The 18,159-nt window shown below is 43.8% G+C and overlaps 1 long non-coding RNA gene across 1 annotated transcript in view; it reads left to right on the forward strand.

Moving 5' to 3' along the window:
* Positions 1–2,674: 2,674 nt before the first annotated feature.
* LOC138295589 (uncharacterized) overlaps positions 2,675–18,159 on the forward strand; it is a 115,816-nt gene continuing 100,331 nt past the window's right edge. Inside the window, exon 1 of the long non-coding RNA XR_011203635.1 lies at positions 2,675–2,759. This is a non-coding gene — a long non-coding RNA (uncharacterized lncRNA). The remainder of the gene's footprint in view (positions 2,760–18,159) is intronic.

Below are 18,159 nucleotides of genomic sequence, written 5' to 3' on the forward strand. Positions count from 1 at the left end.
TGCAAGACTGAACACACAAACACTACAATGGCAGGTCTGAGACATGTTTACCGTGCTACTCATGGGGGTGGCACAATCAGGGCTCCAGCCCCACTAGTAGCATTTGACTTACAGGCCTTGGCCACTTCTAGTGCATTTTACTATGGACTTACTAGTAAATCAAATATGCCAATCATGGATAAACCAATCAAAAATACAATTTAGACAGAGTGCATATGCACTTTAGCACTGGTTAGTAGTGGTAAAGTGCCCAGAGTCCTAAAGCCAACAAAAACTGGTCAAAAAATACGATGAAGGAGGCAAACAGTTTTGGGATGATCCTGCAAAAAGGGCCAGGTCCAACAAATATGATATGAGAAGAGGGGTTGTCATAAACCAAATCCCCTGAAAAGTGGTACTATCATGTGCACTAACACACCTCAAGCAGAGAATCTTGGAGTAAAGGTAAATTTACTTCTAGGAGTTCACACACCAGGTGAGTGGTAGAGTCCATGTCACAAACCCAGGCAACCGTCAAACCCAGAAAACAGAAGGCTAAGCATGTAATAAGAAGAAATACAATGAGTCTCTAAGGAGGTTCACAAGGCTAGGGAAACTTGAAGAATGCTGAATGAGAATGCCTTATTACACAACTCCTCCCTCTGAAAAAGTAAATACAATATAAAAAAAGAGGAAGAAATTACCTGAATACATGGTAGAAATTGGACACAAATAGCCACAGATAATTAAGAATAAAAACTTCAATTCTTTCGGTGTAAAGAGGATTTTGTACAGGTCCTGTGTTTATCAAAGAGAAACCACCTTTAGAAATGTTGTGCTATCTACCTTCTGTGGCAGATGGAATCATAACACCAAGAAAGTAACACCAAAATAGTTAGTTTTCTGGTCAGGCGATGCACCTTCTCTAACACTTCTCACAGAACATCTAAACAACAATACTTTCAATATCAAGTTTACTCATGAGGCGAGTCAATCTTCTATCAGTTTTTTGGATCTTACCATATACATTAAGCATGGTAAAATCTGTACCAAACTGTTCAGAAAACCTACAGCATGCAATGCTGTTTTGCACGCCACCAGCTCACATCCTAAGCCCCAAATCAATGCCATTCCATATGGGGAAAGCACTAGGATCCGTCGCAATTGTAGTGAGGATCAGGTCTTCCGAGAAGAATTGCACAACATGGAACTACGTTTCAGGCATAGAGGCTATCACCAACAGACTCCCAACAAAGCCTGCAATATGATCATGAAAACCAAACGCCCGAACCTACTTACCAACTCTAAGAAGGACAGTTCACACAAAAATATCTCTCTTGTGATAAAACATAGTGCACTAAGCTCCCAAGTCTTTAAAACTGTACGCAAACATTGGTCATTACTACTAACAGACGATACACTAAAAAATGGTCTTACTGAAAAACCCAGCATCATTTACAAGAGGGGCACCACCCTACGGGACCAGCTATGTCATAGCTTCATGCCACCTGAAAGTAGGGATACCTGGTTGCCTAAACCTCCACCAGGCACATACAGATGTGGCCATTGTAACATTTGTGGGTACAATAAAGACAAGACAGTGAGTTTCCAGTACAACACTCAGGTTACACACAAACTCAAACACTTTATTAATTGCAACACAAGTTTTGTGGTGTATTGCATTGTCTGTACGTGGGGGCTTATTTATGTTGGAAGCACCATTCGACCGTTAAAAGAGAGAATACAAGAACACCTGAGAGCTATTCGGTCATCAAACATTAACTATTCTTTTGCAACTCACTACAATGAGGCACATGGACACAGAGAAGTCTTGGACATTTCTATCCCTGGGATTGACTCTCTGAACAGGACGCCTCGAGGAGGCAATCGGACTTTGGCCCTGAGACACCTTGAAAGCAGGTCGATTATTAAACTACTAGCGGTAGAACAGGGCCTTAACATCCACAAGGACCTTCATGTATTTCTCTAACATTTGATGGTTTTTTGAAACTTCCTTTTTCCCTACACCCTCATTACGTGATCATTGGGCATATTTCCTTTAGTTGCATCACCATGTATAATTTGCGATGTAGTATCATCTCGCCTTTTTTCGAAAGGGAAAAAAATAATATATTTTTTGGTTAGGATTTGGTGCCTATGGAACTATTTTTTTATTTTTTTTGTCTTCCCTCTCTCTCCTGTGTATACTACATAAGTGTGTATGTAAAGTACCCTGCATTAGTGTTGTACAATATTATGTCCCATTTGAAAGCTTATATGCTTCTTTTTCTATTATATTTGACTGTTCTTCATGTCCCATATATCGTGCTTATTGTCCTAGTAATCTTACTTCTATATGTATGTAATTACTTTCTATATTGTGCTCTTTTAGCCCTTTTGTAAAAATCTGGTAAAGGGATCTTTCTAACGTCACTCTCTATCTATTGGCACACTTCCACATTGGGGATTAGTCAACTCCTGCCCGTTGTTCTGCACGCTATTTTCTAAAAACGTTATGTGTTTTTTTATGTCTACAACAACGCCTTGGCACGCCTTTCACTACATCCAAAATGGCGCCCGTTGAGTGCCATTGATGACGAGTGGAGTTTGCTCGTTTTCCGTTTTTGACTTTAGTCCTTCTTCTATTTTATTTGTGAGTACGCGTATTTAGACGCCGACACTCACCGGGGCGTGTCTCTCATAACACGGCAGCGTTATCATGCGCTGCTCATGATCGTACACGCTGTTTTTCCTGACTCTCGGAATTCGGGAGAGTGCAGGTAAGGGGGAATGCTTACTGCCGTTCTCTTTCATTTTCCATACAGCGGTCTATTTTTGGATAACGGGAGACGCTTAATGGGAGGGCTTCTCTATTTTCTACTATCTTCTAGTATGTTTACGCGTACGGAGTTATAGACTCCGGCGACCTGGACTTGTATACATTCTGGCGACTACTCAGTCTAGTTAAACAGCTGTTTTAAGGAGTTAGATATTTTGGTATTACTTTGGATACCGCCCATATGGCTTTCTCACTTGCGCTTTACAGGCTTTTATGACATGTACTTTGCCTGCTTGCCTCACATGGCAGGTCACCAGTCTGTGTACTTTTGCTTTTCAGCCCATTTCTGTTATGGAGTGACTAACTCCTGCCTATTTAGGGCTCACTTTTTCTACTTTTTATAAAGTTATTACAAATTACTCCTTATGTATCCAATTGGCCCTCCATAATTACTTGTCGCTTCTTATATGGTTTATTCTTTTTCTATAATTACAGGCTGGGTCTATTTAGGCCTTTGTCAAGTGTAATCCCATACTACGGATACACTCAACTTTTACAGTCCTTTCTGTCTTGGAAGATTACCTTTTCCCTATACTACAAGGGACGGCCAATACTCTGCTGGATTACTCTTCTTTTTTGGTAAGAAAACATTTGCCTTCCCTCTCCCCGTTTCTCTTTTTTACACCTCTTAGTTAGGACTTCACAATTATAGTCCACATTTCTTTAGGCCTCTCTGAGTTATAGAACCGCATTTGAGGTCTATTTCAGAAGGACTCTAAGAACTGGCCTTTTTCAAGTTAGTCCCAGAGGTGAAATTTTCCATGGGCACCGGTCGTCCCACTCTTGTATATAGCATGCGCGCAGTACCATCATTTCTACTCTTGTGTCTGGTAATCACACTCCTTACTACACCTAATATTCACGTGATGGCTCTTTACATCTTCACTCACTAATGTAAATATTTTTCTCTCACCTCCTTCCTATTTCCACCGGTCTTGTCTGGGTGGCATGTTTTGTGCTCAACTTTTCAACAATGGGAGTATCTCTATTCAGATTATCCGTGCACGCCTAAGGGCTATGCATCCTATGCAAAATCTCTTTGCTGTAACTTCAATTTCAATCTGATATATCACTGTTTATTGTACCTACCGGATGGTAGTGTTATTACTTTTAAGAGATCCCATTTGTTTTTGTTTCCAGCCTTGAAAAAGTCTGTGTGGGCGAAACACGTGTTGGCTGTTTCTGAACTCTGATATGCCCTTTCTAACATGTGGACATGACTATCTTTGAGCACTAATTGGATTTTCCCAACACAAAGGATTGAAGTATTTCCTGCAACTTTACTCATCTCGGACGTATTATTTTGAAGTGCCCTGGTTGCTCTTTTGTCTTGCATTTTGTACTCTACAGCACGTGACATAGGTGTTTTTTTCCGCCTGTGTTCTGTGCATCTCGAAACCCATGGTGGTTGGGTTTCCGTACCAGGCTGGCACCCTACACAGGACTTTACATATGATATGTGTACTTTTGAGCTCCCTGTTTCGGATGTGCGACGATTAGCATCAACCTCCTTTTTTTTGTAACGTTGAAAAAAAAAGGTATATTACGTTGCTTGACAGGGAGGGAGCAGGAGAGTGCCATATCTACAGAGATATGGCTCCCTCCTCTCCTCTCTATAGAGCCAGATTAAAATTTAGCTGCTGTGTGCAATGCACACACTTTTGCGCCATAGTGCAATGGTGTGTGTGTGTGAGTCTAGCATAGATTTTTACTGGAAGGGCACTCTTCCAGTACTATGCAGCAACGACTTATAAGACTTTCTTAATTTGTAGTGTGCTGGAAAGTGCAGCAAACATGCAAAGTGAGAAAAGAAAGGAAAATGAAAACATTTCTCCTTTTAATGCCTGTTTTCAAAAGTTATTTTTTTACACAAAACCATATCTCACAAATTTTAGTAGATAGGGTTTTGCATCAAAAAGAGTCGGTAGTTACATGTGAATGCCCATGTAACACACCCTTGACGCTAAGCAATTGAAAGCAGTGCTTCCTTTTCCTCAATTTACTGCACAAAACAAATTTTGCTCTGGAAAGTATATAATTATTTTTAAAAAAAAAATTTCTGGTTTGCTTCACTTTTATGATGCAAACCCACCGTAAAATGTTAGCAAATCACCCCCATAGTGTCAAATACATTACTTTCTCAAAAATCTGGACTGTGAAACGTCAGAATCAGATTTAGATACTTCAAAATTGCCCTGGGGTAATATCTGAATTAACAAACAAGATCCATTGTTCATTAATGCTAAAACATTTTGAAAGCTTTGATTCTCCTTGCTTCAAAAAACAAATGTTTTTTGTTCATAACATAATATCCTACTTTGAAAGGAATAATTTTTCTTAACATTGTCGTTTTTGGATTTTGCTTGAGAAGAATCAACATTACATTTGGCATTTGAATACATTTAATCTACGTGCTCACCCTTAAGGTCTTTCTTACGCCATAATGGTTTAATACCAGTGCAAGGTTTTCCGATCTTCAGTGTTTTAAATGGAGCGAAGCCGGTGGTACAACCACACTATCTTAGAAATTTTACGTTTACACAAGACTCTAATGCCAGTTGGACTCCCTCAATGAAAAACCCTGTTAAACAATTGAACTACGTCATTAGTGTTGGGAGAATACAATGCTGGACTTAAATGTTTAATTGCATACTTTTAAAAATAATTGGCAGGTTTGCAGGAAAACAAATTGTGCACCATTGTCACTGGTAATGGAACATGGTAAACCTTCGCTGTGAAAGCACTTGTCTCAGGAAGCCATAATACAATCAGTGTTGTGTAAGTTTAACCATTCCATCAACTAATTTGGAAAAATAACCTATAAGAACAATAGCATATTTTACCAGCCTCTAACACTCTGAATGCGCCTAACAAATAGCTAGCTAGCTCTGACCATGGAAAATCAGAAAACCTTTGAACTGCGAACTTTGGCAGTATTTGAGCTTGTCTTCAAAAACGTGCAAGAATTCATGAAAGTTCTACAAACAGAAACTTGAAAGTTTGACTATTTCAACCAGGAAACCAAGACAAAGCTCTTGGGGGTCTATTTACAAGCCCCTACTGTCATTTTGTTATGCTAAGGTGGTGTTAAGGAGGACATTCATCTGTGCCATATTTACAAAGTGGCGCGATGCATGCACTGTACCATTTTCTAACCCCTTGCGCCACATTATGCCTGCGCAAGGCATTATGTATGCATGGGGTTGTTCCGATGCTGGAAGGCCCCAAAAAGTGGTGCAGTGAAATTTATAACATTCCACTGAGCCATTTCTTCCGTCATTTTTAACACTTGCTCAGAGCAGGCATTAAAATGACACACCCATTTTAGTCAATGGACTTCCCCATGCTTACCTGCACTAGCATAAAAAAACTTTACGCTAGTGCAGCAAAGCTCCACAATAGCATAAAAAATGTTGACGCTATTTTCCTAACGGATGCCATGGTGCACCGTATTGTAAGTACGGCGCAACCAGGGTGTGGTTAGGTGGGACAGAGGCGATGCAAGAAAAGTGGCGCATTGGGACTGATGCACCACTTTTTGTAAACATGCCCCTTTTTCCTACATGTACCTTTTTGACCTATGTGTCCTTAACACACACTATGTAAAATATATTTCCTAATAGCAGATGGAGGAACAAAGCCTTATGGTTAACAATTGCCCCATCATCTGATGTCAAACTTCTCTTACTTTCCAAAATGTACTCATTTCAAAGTTGAGCAGCTTTTCTTCAGCCAATCTTCTGTGATGCATTTCTTCATCTGAAGAAGATACTCATCTTGACAATTTATCTTTAGAAATTACCTGAGAGTAATTTAATACGATGTAATCAATGGTGGGTACTACAAATTTCTCTGAATCTATGCAGCATTAGTAATTTCTGCTGAAGATAAGCCTGACAACCACTCCTAAAAAACATGTGCTCCAGGCAAATACAACACAGTATATTTGTAATCTTACACACTTGCTCAGTTTCTAACAAGGCAGGATGATGCCTTACCCGTAGCTTTGATATTTAAATATGAAAGATGAGGTTTGTGATCCATTTGATATTTAATTATGAAAGAAGAGGTTTGTGATCCATTCTGATCGTCAATGTTTTACCACAAATGTACGTTTTGAAATTTTCAACACTAGAAGAACAAGCAAGGAAAGCATTTATTTCTTATTTTAGAATATTTTATTTTGGCTTGGGTTAAAGATCTTGATGCTATTGCCACAGTGACCTCTTTATCAAACTTGATTTGGCTAAACACAGCACCTAGACTGTTAGCACTGGCATCCAAAGTAACAATGCTCTTGTTATTTTCTGACTACGAGCTCAAGGGAGATGCCTTAACTATCTTTTGCTTAATCACATCAAAAGCTTCTTGCTCTTCTTTTTCCCACTCAAATCTGATTTGAAATGCACAGCCACTGCTGCAAAAGTATGCATAAATTGTGAGTACATCTCACATAGCCCCAGGAATAATCTAAATTGTTCTATATTTTAGATCTTGAATAGCTTATGTTCCAGTTACCCTACTTGATTAATCAAACATTTACAGTTCTCTAACTAGAATGGCATCCCCTTGTTTTGAAGTGAAGAAAGAATTTGCCCTAAAATTATGTTGTGCCCTTTAGTAGAGTCAGAAAAAATCAGAATGTCATTATGAAATGCAGCTATTCCTCAGTCTTCCCACATAACATATGTATTATTTTTTTTAAACTGAGTTGCAGAAGCTAATCCATAAGACAGTTTGGTATATCTAAATGCTACATCTGATGTTATGAATGTTGTTCATTACCATACTCCTTTATGAGATCAATTTGGTGGTAAGGCAATCAAACATCCAATGGTCAAAGTACTTAGCACCATATAATTTGACAAGTAAATCCTGACTTTGTGGAAGAGGATGGCAGTCAAGCACACATTGTTTATTTACTGACCTTAAATCGACACACAGATGTAACTTTCCAGTCATTTTATTCAAAACTACGTACGGAGCTCAATTAGAGCTGTCAACTGGCTGTAATACATATGAGGAACACATTTCAATCAACATTTCAGTTCATTCTCTTCTAACACTCATAGAAGCATTCCTCACTTTATAGTTGACAGGCGCAGTATTGTGCTTCAATATGATTTTGTAGAAATGTCCTTGGACATTTCCAAGGTTTTTAGCAAATATACACTTGAATTTATCTAATTTATCAGTATATGATGAGACTAACCACTCTAGCTCGGAGGGGGAATCCCTAGATAGGGAATTCAGCAAACTGAGGCTAGAGGAGGCCAGACTGAGCCTGCAGAAGCAACAGTTAACCCTAGATAGGGAGGTCTTGGCAGTGGAAAGGGAAAGATAGACTTTGGGGCTAACACCCCATGGTGGCAGCAACAACTTTAGGGACACCAGGGAGCACTCATATGACTTCAGGTACCTAAATAAAATTGTCCCACCTTGCAAGGTTGGTGATGATATCCACAAGTGGTTTACTGCCTTGGAGAGGGCCTGTAAAGTTCAGAGGGTCTCACAAAGACAGTGGGCAGCCATCTTGTGGTTTTTCTTTTCTGACAAAGGCAGGGACAAATTCCTCACTGCAAGAGAAGAGGATGCAGATAACTACGAGGCGCATATGAATGCACTCCTTGATGGGTTTGGCTTAACCACAGAGGAGTTCAGAATCAAATTCAGGGAAACTACGAAGGAGTCCTCCCAGGATTGGGTAGATTTTGTAAACTGCTCTGTCAAGTTGGAAGGCTGATTACATGGCAGCAATGTGCATGATTTTCAGGGCTTGTACAATCTTCTTGCGAGAGAGCACATTCTTGAAAACTGCACATCTGATAGACTGCATCAGTTCCTGGTGGACTCAGGTCTGACTTCTCCCCAAGAATTGTGTAAGAAGGCAGATAAATGGTGTAAGGAAATGCTTCCTTGGCATGGTTACCCCCTGACTTTTTGCCTTTGCTGATGCCAAGTTATGATTTGAAAGTGTGCTGGGACCCTGCTAACCAGGCCCCAGCACCAGTGTTCTTTCCCTAAACTGTACCTTTGTCTCCACAATTGTCACAATCCTGACACCCAGGTAAGTCCCTTGTAACTGATACCCCTGGTACCAAGGGCCCTGATGCCAGGGAAGGTCTCTAAGGGCTGCAGCATGTCTTATGCCACGCTAGGGACCCCTCATTCAGCACATACACACTGCATGCCAGCTTGTGTGTGCTAGTGGGGAGAAAATGACTAAGTCGACATGGCACTCCCCTCAGAGTGCCATGCCAACCTCACACTGCCTGTGCCATAGGTAAGTCACCCCTCTAGCAGGCCTTACAGCCCTAAGGCAGGGTGCACTATACCACAGGTGAGGGCATAAGTGCATGAGCACTATGCCCGTACAGTATCTAAGCAAAACCTTAGATATTATAAGTGCAGGGTAGCCATAAGAGTAAATGGTCTGGAAGTCTTTCAAACACGAACTCCACAGCACCATAATGGCTAAACTGACAACTGGGAAGTTTGGTATCAAACTTCTCAGCACAATAAATGCACACTGATGCCAGTGTGCACTTTATTGTAAAAATACATCCAGAGGGCATCTTAGAGATGCCCCCTGAAAACATACCCGACTTCCAGAGTGGGCTGACTAGTTTTTGCCAGCCTGCCACACACCAGACATGTTGCTGGCCACATGGGGAGAGTGCCTTTGTCACTCTGTGGCCAGGAACAAAGCCTGTAATGGGTGGAGGTGCTTCTCACCTCCCCCTGCAGGAACTGTAACACCTGGCGGTGAGCCTCAAAGGGTCACCCCCTTTGTTACAGCACCACAGGGCATCCCAGCTAGTGGAGATGCCTGCCCCTCTGGCCACTGCCCCCACTTTTGGCAGCAAGGCTGGAGGAGATAATGAGGAAAACAAGGAGGAGTCACTCCCCAGTCAGGACAGCCCCTTAGGTGTCCTGAGCTGAGGTGACTCTTACTTTTAGATGGAGGATTCCCCCAATAGGATTAGAGATGTGCCCCCCTCCCCACAGGGAGGAGGCACAAAGAGGGTGTAGCCACCCTCAGGGCCTGTAGCCATTGGCTACTGCCCTCCCAGACCTAAACATACCCCTAAATTGAGTATTTAGGAGCTCCCAGAACCAAGGAAGATAGATTCCTGCAACCTAAAGAAGAAAAAGGACTGCTGACCTGAAGCCCTGCAGTGAAGATGGAGACGAGAACTGATTTGGCCCCAGCCCCACCGGCCTGTCTCTCTACTTCGAAGAAAACAGCGACGCATCCAACAGGGTCCAGCGACCTCTGAAGCCTCAGAGGACTACCCTGCATCTAAAGGACCAAGAAGCTCCAGAGAACAGCGGCCCTGTTCAAGAAACTGCAACTTTTTGAAACAAAGAAGCAACTTTTAAAGACCACTCGTTTCCCGCCGGAAGCGTGAGACTTTCCACTCTGCACCCGACGCCCCCGGCTCGACCTGCGGAAAACTAACACTACAGGGAGGACTCCTCAGCTACTGTGAGCCCGTGAGTAGCCAGAGTTGACCCCCCTGAGCCCCCACAGCGATGCCTGAAAAGGAAATCCAGAGGCTCCCCCTGACCGCGACTGCCTGCTTCAAGGACCCCGACGCCTGGAAACCACACTGCACCCGCAGCCCCCAGGACCTCAAGGAACCGAACTCCAGTGCAGGAGCGACCCCCAAGTGACCCTCTGCCTAGCCCAGGTGGTGGCTACCCCGAGGAGCCCCCTCTGTGCGTGCCTGCATCGTTGAAGAGACCCTCGGGTCTCCCCATTGATTCCTATTGAAAACCCGACGCCTGTTTGCACTCTGCACCCGGCCGCCCCTGTGCCGCTGAGGGTGTACTTTCTGTGCCTGCTTGTGTCCCCCCCGGTGCCCTACAAAACCCCCCTGGTCTGCCCTTTGAAGTCACGGGTACTTACCTGCTGGCAGACTGGAACCGGGGCACCCTATTTCCATTAAAGCCTATGTGTTTTGGGCACCACTTTGACCTCTGCACCTGACCGGCCCTGAGCTGCTGGTGTGGTAACTTTGGGGTTGCCTTGAACCCCCAACGGTGGGCTACCTTGGACCCAACTTTGAACCCTGTAAGTGTTTTACTTACCTGTGAACTTAACATTTACTTACCTCCCCCAGGAACTGTTGATTTTTGCAGTGTCCACTTTTAAAATAGCTTATTGGCATTTTTTTCAAAACTGTACATGCTATTGTGATAATTCAAAGTTCCTAGAATACCTGAGTGAAATACCTTTCATTTAAAATACTGTTTGTAAATCTTGAACCTGTGGTTCCTAAAATAAACTAAGACAAGATATTTTTCTATATAAAAACATATTGGCCTAGAATTTGTCTTTGAGTGTTCGTTCCTCATTTATTGCCTGTGTGTGTACAACAAATGCTTAACACTACCCTCTGATAAGCCTACTGCTCGACCACACTACCACAAAATAGAACATTAGAATTATCTCCCCCAAACAGGACATAGTAGCATATGTGCTAAGCCTAAGATCCAGGATGGGTGAGTACATGAAGAGAGCATCTAAAAACATTGAGGCCAGCCAAGAACTGCAAAAGCAGTGACATGACCAAACAAAAAGCTGTGCTGACTGTTTACCAGCTAGGACAAAAGGTGGGGGTCCTGGGGCCTGTGGCCTCCAGGGCAGTCCAAGATAAGTGGAGTGGTCCTCACACTATTGTGGAGAAGAAAGGTGAGGTCACCTATTTGGTGGTTGACCTAGGCACTCCAGAAGCCCCCAGAGGGTGCTTCATGTGAATCGCCTGAAGTCTTACTATGACAGGGCTGACATGACTTTGCTCATGGCCACTAATGAAGGTCAAGAAGAAGAGAGTGACCCCCTCCCTGACCTTTTCTCCCAGAACCCAGTAGATGGCTCAGTAGAGGGAGTAGTTCTTGCTAACTGCCTCTCTGACCAACAAAAGTATGACTGTAGAGATCTCCTGGGTCAGTTCTCTGAACTGTTTTCCCTGACCCCTGGCCAAACCACATGGTGTGAACACATCATTTACACAGGTGACGGTCTGCCTGTAAAGAACAACATTTATAGGCAACCTAATCATGTCAGAGAATGCATCAAAGCAGAAGTGCAAAAGTTGCTTGACTTAGGAGTCATTGAGCCTTCAGAGAGCCCTTGGTCTAGTCCTGTAGTCTTAGTGCCCATGCCCCACCCTCAAAGTGGTAAGAGGGAGATGGGGTTCTGTGTTGAATACAGAGGCCTCATTACAGTTACCAGGACTGATGCTCATCTAATCGCTAGGGAAGATGAGCTGATAGATACTCTGGCTGCTGCCAAGTATCTCAGTACATTTTAATTGACTTCTGGATACTGGCAGATCAAATTATTGGAGGCTGCAAAACCTAAAACAATATTCTAAACACCTAGTGGGCATTATCACTTTACAGTGATACCCTTTGGTTTCCAGAATGCCCCTGCAACATTTCAAAGATTGGTGAGCAAAGTTCTTCAAGGCCTGGAAAGCTTTAGTGCAGCACATTTAGACGATAAAGCTGTCTTTAGCCCCACCTGGGAGGATCACCTAGTCCACCTTGGAAATGTACTTGAGGCCTTGAAAAAGGCAGGCCTCACCATCAAGGCATCAAAATACCAGCTAGGGCAGGGCAAAGTGGTTTATTTGGGCCACCTGGTGGGCCGAGGTCAAATTCAGCCACTGCAGTGCAAAATCCAGGCAATCATGGACATGAGGTTAATTGGTAAAAAGTCTTTTAAGTATGCTTATAGTTTTGGCAAAACAATATTAACCTTCAGTATCTACTCCTGAAGGTACCAAATAGGGTGGTACATTTTCAAGTACTTCTTCTAAATCCACACCCAATAAATGAAATAATATTGTCTTTTCTGATTAGAATTGAAAGAATCACTATTTACCATCTTATACTTTCTAAATAACCTATGCCATGTCTTCCACCTCATAAAAGATTCACCAAGCGCTCTTAAAAAAAAAGAGGTAGGGGTCTGCACATTGTCATGCTATGATGTTTTTGACCAGATTTCCAAATCAGTTGAAAGAATGTGGACAAGTAGCAGATGAGTAAAATAATTCCCTATTGGCAGGCAGGTATGACTAAATAGGTTTTATTAATAAGCGATTAACTTGTGCTGTGCAGAAATCATTTGGAAACAGAGCAGAAGTTGTGTTGTGCAATCATTAGTATAGCAAAAGTTGATTAGGAAGGTGAACTTATATGTTTGAATAGTATGTGAAGATAAAATTGCTGGTGACTGGTGAAAAATGAGCTCTCTAACAGCCATAATGGTTGCTGCACTGTTGATGTTGGTGCTGGAAGGTTCGCAGCACTTACAGTTGCTTTCCTTAGCTATGCAATGCTGTAAATTTGTGTACATTTACACAATGAAGATAGACACCACTCTGTGCTCAAAAGACTTTGGCAGAAGTCTTGAACATGGAGTGCTGAAAGCAATGAGGATTCCAACTTTGTTGGAGCTTGCCCACTCTGACATCACTGGCTCCTCCAAAATTTGCCACATGCACCACTCTTCTAAGTTGGTATGTGGGCAACGGTGGCTTAGAAAAATAGTGATTCACTCTTGCTGACTCTTTGGAGACCCCACAACAAACAAAATAGGCTTTTTTCCTCAGGTGTAAGGAGACATCCTGTGTTATTAGTGCACTTGTAACTTGTTGCCAAAATTATGTAGTAATGCACATCTGGCAAAGGATCTTGAAGAAAAGTTTATTTCTAGGAGCAAATGCACCAGGCGACTGAGCCAAAGTTACAATTCTAGCAAAAGGTCAGACCCATCAGCATGCTGAACAAGCAATAAGAACAAATACAAAGAGTATAGAAGGAGGTTCACAAGGTTAAGGATACTTACATAACAGGGGATGAGAACTCGTTACTACACCATGTTGCTCAAATCAGTTTACAGAGATGCTAGGATTCAAACAAAAAGTCTTGACCTCATCAACTCAGCTCAGGGAATAGCGACATGCAAAACTGGCCCCTCAAACCCTAGAGGACATTTTGAAGAAGACAAGAAAAAGAAGAACTGACTTTTAGAGCAGAATCAGTCAAATATTCTCACATGCCCACTATGTCGCCTCGAGTGAAACCTCTCTATAAGAGCTGTAAGAGCCAGTTCCTTCATTCATACCTAAGAACTGTAGGGTAATTTGTCTGTTGTAGGTGTCTTTCCTGCATTGCTGATGGATCCCCCAAGAGCCTAATTACCTAGTATTGTGAATGACTGTGATAAAGACTGGTGGAGCAAGAAGAGGGAGAGGGACTGAGCTGAATATGAGCTCAAAACTCAGTTAGCAAACTGACATGGGAGGGACTCAATCTATTTCAGAAGTGATGATAATATTGATGATCCATTACTTGTCCATTCCCAGCCAAAAAGTGCTAGACTATGCCTATACTCTTTCCTGACCCTGTAATTGGACACAACAAGGGGTACTGATTAACTAATCAAAGACATTTGGCCAGTAAACAGGGCTTTATCTTTGCACAAATAAATCTATCAATAGTATAGGTGCTGCTCTATTTTGTAATCTCAGACGTGTGCACAAAAGGTACTGTGAAAGGGACAAATAGGCATTTTGCATAATCCAGCCTAGACCATGCAAAGTTCTGCACTGATTACACAATGTGTCATCCACTAAGGTAAAGGAAATTCCAAGCAATAGTTCGTAGCTGGCGGTGGATGGCATATAGCCACATAAAGATGCCAAAAATCGCCAAAAAATTGTCAACCTCCATCCACCGCCAGGCCCAACGACGGCGGAAACGCAAGACACCTCACCACGCCACCGCTACGCATACAGACACCCCCACCCACCAAATAATGATGCACAAATCAGCTCAGTGGACAGTGGAAGTAGAACGACCATTGGCCGTACCGACCGTTGCGGTCAGCAATGGGAACCTCCAACAACAAATGCACATGTTGGCCGATTTGAAAAGCACACACCTGACACACATCCACACCACTATAAAACACACACATACACACCCCACAATTCTCTTCTAAGCCAATAGCACGACGCATATATTAACACCCCAACACAAGAACACTGAACAAACCATCAAACAAGTCACACACACAAAATCACCACTAAAACACAAACACATTGCATACCCACCATCACAAACCACACTCCCAACCACTAAACCGCACCGTCACCAACTCACCTACAACCCACAACACACACCATGGCACCCCCTGAGCATCCCCGCTTCACTGACAGGGAGCTAAGGACCATGGTGGATGAGATACTCAGGGTCGAGCCACAGCTATTCGGGGCACAGATGCAGCAGATGCCCTTGGCCAGGAAGATGGAGCTGTGGCAGAAGATCGTCAACAAGGTCAACACAGTGGGAACCCATCCACACACGAGGGATGACATCAGGAAGAGATGGAACAACCTGCAGGGGAAGGCGCGCTCCATGACATCACGACACAACATCACGGTACAGAAGACTGGCGGTGGTCCCCCACCTCCCCCCAAATAGACCGACTGGGAGGAGAAGGTCTTGGCTATCCTGCACCCGGAGGGCCTCACTGTCAAGGAGTCCAGATCCTCAGGGTTTGCGCCTGTTCTCAATATGTCCAGGATTATGCAAGTTTTCATATGAGAGTATTTTGTAGAATTCAATCTTATGCTCTGAACCTTGAACTGACTTGAGTTATTTCTTTGAATAGAAATTACTTAATAACAGTGATCAATAAACACATTCGCTTTTTCAGGAATAAACTGCGTTAGACTCATGAATGATACTGAAAGGACACACTATAACAGTAATCAATGAACACATTGGTTTTCAGGAAAAAACTGTGATAAACTCATGAATGATACTGCAAGGATACACTCTGTCTAGGCTTTCAAGCTTATGAATTATTATACACTTTAAATATCAAACTGTGCATCAAGATTTCAATGTCTAGAAATGATCGCGCTATCTGCCGATCTGAAACACAAGGGTTAAATGCCAAGAATGACTCACGCACTCAATCATTGATTCAATCATCAGGATTTAAATGTCAAAATGCGATTGCGCACTCTGCCGATCTGAATTGCAAGTTTTAATTGCCAAGAATGAATCACGCACACTGATGCCAATTCGACCATCAAAGTTCAAATGTCAAAACGTGATCGCACACACTGCAGATCTGAACTTCAAGCGTTAAATGCCAAGAATGAATTGCGCACACTGCTGCCGATTCAACTATCAAGGTTTAAATGCCAGGATATGATCGCGCACACTGCAGATCCGAACTGCAAGAGTTAAATGCCAAGAATGAATCATGCACACTGCTGCCAATTCAACCATCAAGGTTCAAATGCCAGGATATGATCGCGCACACTGCCGATTCAAACTGTAAGAGTTAAATGCTAAAAATTAATTGTGCACACTGTTGCCGATTCAACCACCAAGGTTTAAATGCCAAGATACGATCGCCTACACTGCCGATCTGAACTGCAAGATTTAAATGCCAAGAAAACCATTTCATACGCGATTTAACCGAAAGGCCCAAAACTCGAGTATTTCTGAAAACGGAGTCGGGGGCCTAGCCCGACCTCTGCCTTACCGCACTTCTTGAAGATCACCAAGGAAATGAAGACAGGGCCTGGAAATCCTAGGTAGGCCTTCGGATAGGAGCTCAGGAAAATGCTGCTGCTCTGCACCGGGACCTCTAAATAGTGAGCACGTGGAGCTGGGCTGGGTCCCTTAAATAGACCCAGGCCCGCCCACGTTCCACACCCAGCTAGGCTGCAGGAAAGGATTCTAGAAAGGCGTAGAATAGGGACCACACCCTAACCACACCCTGCAATCCTGCAGCAAAGTCTTGAAAATAAGCAATGCATTGCAAACAGTATTAATGATGTTTCAATATGAATCTCTGCAATGCAAAAGGTTAACATACTGTATTAACACATAATGCATGAAATATTACATGACATAAGGATTGGCTTTTAGCATTACGTTGCCTGTAGAGCGCGCACTGTCCTGATGTTGACACTCACTGGACTCACTGGAGGACTGGACTCGGGTGAGTCAACAACAATACCCTGACAGTCAACACACTTGTAATGCATGTATTACCCCATCACTCCCACTACCACCATGCCCAATCCCCTTCCCAGAACATAACACCCAGAGTCTCCTACCCATGTGTCCAGCATGCCCACGACCCCCCATACAAATCACTATCCAGCCCCCTGTGCACAGTCACCAACCCATGCATGTAATGTCAGGAGCACTACAACACCCATAATGCACCACCACCCCCTCACTAAATGCTTCAAAAAGAACACAAAGGGACCCTGCATGATACTACATCGGAATGTAACCACCAATCACTGCTGAGCAGTACTGTAAAGGAAAAGACAGTGCAGGACACCCACATCTCTATTCTCTAACACACAGGTATCACCACCCATGCCCCCCGGACGGAGACATCAAGGTGTGCCAGTCCTCCACATGAAGACGAATGCCCCACTCAGGAGAGTGCAGAGGGATGTCTGGACACAGAGGAAATCCCTGGCCCATCCCACAGTGCTGGACAGTCACCTTCCAGAAGCCCCACCCAGGACACCACTGACACCACTACCACTCAGCCACCACTATCAGCTCTGGCTCAATGTCCCCACACCAGTGTCTCCAGGCCACGGACTGGCTGCCCACATGTACAGAGGCCCGAGTCTCCATCCACCACCAGACAGATGATGAAAGGCCCAGTGCAAGTGGGACTGCCAGACCTGTGCTGGGGACACAGGCACAGGGGGCTACGGCCAGTGGGAGGGTATAAGTGGCCCAGGGGGGTGGCCCAAGGAGGGATGCTGCTGCCCAGGAGGTAATTGCCGAGGTCCTGGGAGCATGCCACCATTCCCAGGACAGGATGGGTCAGATCCTGGCCACGCTGGAGCAGAATCAGAGGCTGCAGGCACCACACCACCAGGAGGCCATAGAGCAATGGAAACAGCTCAATGCCACCATGGCCTCCATTGCAGGGGTGCTGTAGCACCAGACCAACATCCAGCATGAGCCCTCCACCCACCTGCAGTCCCCTAACACTAGTCAGGAAACTGCCCTGCCATCAACATCTCCATCAGCTATTGGAGGGGTGGCACTGCCAGGGGACTCACAGGACACCTGCACCCCTTCCCCTGCAGCCCAGTTATCCCCTTGCAAACGTGGCCTCAGACCTAGACATCCCAGTGAAACACCAGCCAAGACCAAGCCCACCGCCAGGAACTGACTGTGCCCTGAACTGTCTCCCTTATGTGCCACTGAGATACCTTGTTGACATGCCACTGACATTTTACCATCTTCCAATGGCCCCATGG

The sequence above is a fragment of the Pleurodeles waltl genome, chromosome 5 (genome assembly GCF_031143425.1).
Source record: "Pleurodeles waltl isolate 20211129_DDA chromosome 5, aPleWal1.hap1.20221129, whole genome shotgun sequence".
Lineage (NCBI taxonomy): Eukaryota > Metazoa > Chordata > Amphibia > Caudata > Salamandridae > Pleurodeles > Pleurodeles waltl.